At 36.1% G+C, this 4,588-nt stretch overlaps 1 pseudogene; it reads left to right on the forward strand.

Moving 5' to 3' along the window:
- Window positions 1-363: 363 nt before the first annotated feature.
- LOC139876963 (putative disease resistance RPP13-like protein 1) lies at window positions 364-4,329 on the forward strand (annotated as a pseudogene).
- The last annotated feature ends 259 nt before the right edge of the window (window positions 4,330-4,588 follow it).

A 4,588-nucleotide genomic window follows, 5' to 3' on the forward strand; every position in this document is an offset into this window, starting at 1 on the left:
TTTTAAAAGTCGATAATTACATAGCTAAACTCAGAGATGGACATATATTGTTAATTTAAAATAACATTTAAATCTTTCACGGGTTATACCTTTTAGTTCGACTCGAGTTGCGCTTCAACGACATCATTCTTTAGCCACGAAATAATTTTACAAACTAAACGCAATAAAATATATTGAAAACCAAACCCCCGGCGCGAAACGAGGGTTCAACAACTAGTTAATTCTAATTAGGTCAAAACTTAAACAAGCCCTAACATTTACTTCATCCACCGTACTACACCAAAAAGTCTCAGGTCTACGCTTTTTCTTCATCTTTTCAAACCAAAATAACCAAACCAACAATATTATTTCGATCAATTTCTAATGGTTGAAATAGTTGTTTCTGCTGCTGTTACAGTGCTGATTGAAAAACTACTATCTGGTGACTTGATGAAGTTGGCTCGATCTGAAGGAATCGAACCTACTCTGAAAAAATGGAAGAAAACTTTGCCTATGATTCAAGCTGTGCTTGCTGATGCAAGTGAGAAGCATATTACACAGCAAGCTGTTAATTTGTGGCTACAAGAGCTTCATCATCTGGCTTATGACATAGATGATGTACTCGATGATATGGCCACCGAAATTATGCGAAGAAAGTTGAATGATGAATCACCAGGTAGCTCAAGCACATGTAAGGTAATGAAAAAGATCATTCCAACTTTTTGTACTAATTTTACTCCTCATAAGTTGATGTATGGTCGTAAGATGCGTCCTATACTAAATGAAATAGCCGACAAACTAAATGATCTTGTCGAGCAGAAGAATAATCTAGGTATAGGTATCAACACGATATCTGAACTTAGATCAAATAGAAATAATAAAGTTTTGGGTCGAGAAGCAGATGTAGAGGCACTGCTCAGTAAGGTGTTGGGGGAAGAAGCTTGTATTCAGAATGGGAGTGTCATCTCCATAGTTGGTTTAGGTGGGATAGGGAAAACAACTCTTGCCCGACTTTTGTACAACAACGAAAATGTTAAATCTCACTTTGAACTCAAGGTATGGGTTTGTGTCTCCGACGAGTTTGATGTACTCACTATTAGCAATAAGATCTATGAAGCTGTCACCGGAGAGAACAAAATTTTCTCTAATTTGGATCAGCTTCATGTGACACTTCAAGAAAGGCTTTCAAACAAAAGGTTCCTACTGGTGTTGGATGATGTTTGGAATGAAGACCAAGATAAATGGGAAGTTCTTGAAAAACCTCTTAAAGGGGCGCCAGGGAGTAAAATCATCGTTACCACACGTAATACCATGGTTTCAAAAGTGATGAACTGTGCTGAACCTTACAATTTGGGGATACTGTCAAATAAAGATGCACTATCCTTGTTGGCTAAATCTGCACTAGATGAGCATAATTTTGACAAGCATCCATCACTAAAATCGGTTGCTAGATTGATCATTGAGAAATGTAAGGGTTTGCCCTTGGCATTGATAGCAATTGGGAGGGTCTTGAAATGAAAAGGAAATGATGAATGTGAATGGGATAAGTTGTTAAAAAGTGAGATATGGAGTTCAAATGACCGAATTCTTCCGGCTCTCAAGCTAAGCTATTATGATCTCCCTTCTCAACTAAAGCAACTTTTTGCATATTGTTGTTTATTCCCAAAAGACTACGTATTCCACAAGAATGAACTAGTGTTACTATGGATGGCCGAGGGGTTTCTAAACCAATCAAAAGGCAATGTGTCGATGGAGAGTTTGGGTAGGGCGTACTTTGAAGAGCTCCATTCAAGATCATTTTTTCAGCTTTTAACGGGTAACGAATACACACCTATGTACATCATGCACGACTTGATGAATGATTTGGCAATAAATGTTGCGGGAGACTTGTTCTGTTTTTTGGATGCTAAGATGGATGTAAATGGTCGGAACGAAGCGTTTGAGAAGTTCCGTCACTTTTCGTACTTAGGTCATGGAGGTGCAGAAAATGGAAAGCTCAAGGAACTACACAAGTCTGAACGCCTGAGAACATTCTTAACGGTGTCAGTTTGTTCACCTTACATCTTGGACGATGTTCTTGTGGACTTACTTCCCCAATTACAGTTCTTGAGGGTGCTAACTTTAAATCGCTATTCGATCACAGATATACCAAGATCTGTTGGTGTTCTGAAACATTTACGGTACCTCAATTTTTCAAACACGGATATCAAACAAGTACCTGAAGAGGTTAGTGAGCTTTATAATCTACAAAGCTTGTTGGTCAGTTACTGTGAAAAGTTAATTAGCTTGCCGGTCAGTTTTCATAAGTTAATAAACCTCAGACATTTTGAGATGAGTGATACTCCAAGGCTGAACAAAACACCCTTAGGAATGGGTGGGTTAACGAGTCTACAAACTTTGACAAAGGTTATTATCGAAAGAGCTAATGGTTTCAAGGTATCTGACCTTAAAGACATGTCGAATCTTCAAGGTAAACTTATCATCAGAGGTTTGGAAAAAGTGACAGATCCACAACAAGCTATGGATGCCAACTTAATGGGAAAAAAAGGTCTTATGAATTTGGAAATGGAATGGAGTGATGTATTTGATGATTCTCGGAATTCAAGTCTAGAATATGAAGTATTTCAAATGCTAAGGCCTCCCACTAAGTTGAACCAACTGACTATTTGGAACTATGGAGGAATGAAATTTCCTAGTTGGTTTGTAGGTCCCTCATTTGATAAGTTAACACATCTTACAATATTCAATTGTCCAAATTTGGTTGAGTTGTCAATTGGACTAATATCGACACTTGAGTATTTGCTTATATGTGATTGTAATAAGTTGGTATCAATGGGAGAAAATGAGGTTAATGTTGGAAGTAGCGACATAAAATCCGTCCTTCAAGAAGTTAATGTTTCTTGTTGTGATTCATTGGAGAGTTACAACTGTGCTAATACCGTTGAGGAATTAGATATATTCGGTTGTCGTTCAATGACATCAGTGACTATGCCAACAACATTGCAGGAGCTGCCATCGTCTCTCAGGTCTCTTAAAGTCCGTATATGTGAGAATCTAAAGTCATTATTTCATGAGCAATTGCAGAGTCTCACATCTTTGGAAGAGATGACGATATATGATTGTCCAAGCATGGATGATTCATTTCCATGTGGGTTGTGGCCTCCTAATTTAAGGAGTCTAACAATAATAGGAAGGTTAAAGAAGCCAATGTCAGATTGGGGGCTGCAGAATTACCCGACCTCACTTGTTGAACTTGACTTAGATGGTTCTGATTCAGGAGTGACATCATTTGCAATGGAAGGAGACGAGATGAGTACTGATTCAACATCTCTGACTCAACTACATATCAATGATTTTAATGATGTGGAATCAATATCAGAGGTGGACCAACACCTCACTCACCGTCAACGACTTTATATTCGCAGCTGCCCAAATATTAAGGATGTGCCACGATCAACTTCATCCTTAAGGGTAGATGTCTATTAGTAGGAAAGGTATGTCCTCTCTATCTCTTGCAATACTAAATATCATTCTTAATTAATTAGCGTTTATATTATTAACATCTTTATTTTTTTGGCGAAAAAGAGAATTATATTAAAAAATACCTTCATCAAATCAATGAAGAGTACCAAATCAATGAAGAGAATTATATGAAGCAAGAGGCTTATTAACATCTAATCTTGATATACTTCATTACATTTATTCAATGATACTCACTTCCTTTGAATTTAATTGTTGCTCACTATTCTGTTGGTACAATAACCTTCCAATTGTGTAATTAAATTCCTCACTCACTTGCTAATAAATGTAATCTTTACTCGTTATTGTGAATATCCCACCAGCTATTTGATAAAATTCCTCAAAGATACTCACCTTTTTTAGGAACTCCCTAAAATTTATGCTTATCATATTTTAGAGATAACTGTCAATATTATTTAATGTTCAATTGTGTGCTTTTTGGAAAAATAATAATATAACCATCTCCAACACTTCACACTCACCTTGTGTTTAAAAAAATTCGTCAACTATACACACTTTTTTGAAAACCTCTGATTTATGCTTGTCATTTGTCTGCAGGTGATTATTCAGGGTTAAACGATATGATGTTACATGATCTACATATGGCTCAAATCTTTCAACACCTTTATTAATTTCAATGGCTTAAATCGTTAATCGTGCCAATGTAAATTTGCTGATTGAGAAGCTAATATCTGGTGAATTGATAAATTTTGCTTCATCTATGAAAAAACAATGTGTGTATGTATATATGTTTCATGGGTACTGCAGATTAAGTGCTAAAGCACTTTTTTGGAAATCTATTTGGGAATGTGTGTAGTGTGTATACAGTTAACGAAGTAGTACTTAATTACTTGTTACTGTGTTTGTTCAATAGCCTTCAAGCTGTTTAATAAAATTCCTCAAAGTGACTTTCTCTCGAAATCCTTAATTGCTGTTTAACTATGGTCTGGAAAGCATTTAAAGCAAGTGAATGTTTTCTTTTTACTCTTTTACACGCCTGAACAGGGAAAACCTTTTACCTTTTTATTGTTTTTTCTTTTCTTCAAAATATTTATCGGTTTTAGCCATAGTTTAACTCGTAATTACTTAG

This window comes from Rutidosis leptorrhynchoides, chromosome 11 (assembly GCF_046630445.1).
Source record: "Rutidosis leptorrhynchoides isolate AG116_Rl617_1_P2 chromosome 11, CSIRO_AGI_Rlap_v1, whole genome shotgun sequence".
In the NCBI taxonomy this organism is placed as follows: domain Eukaryota; kingdom Viridiplantae; phylum Streptophyta; class Magnoliopsida; order Asterales; family Asteraceae; genus Rutidosis; species Rutidosis leptorrhynchoides.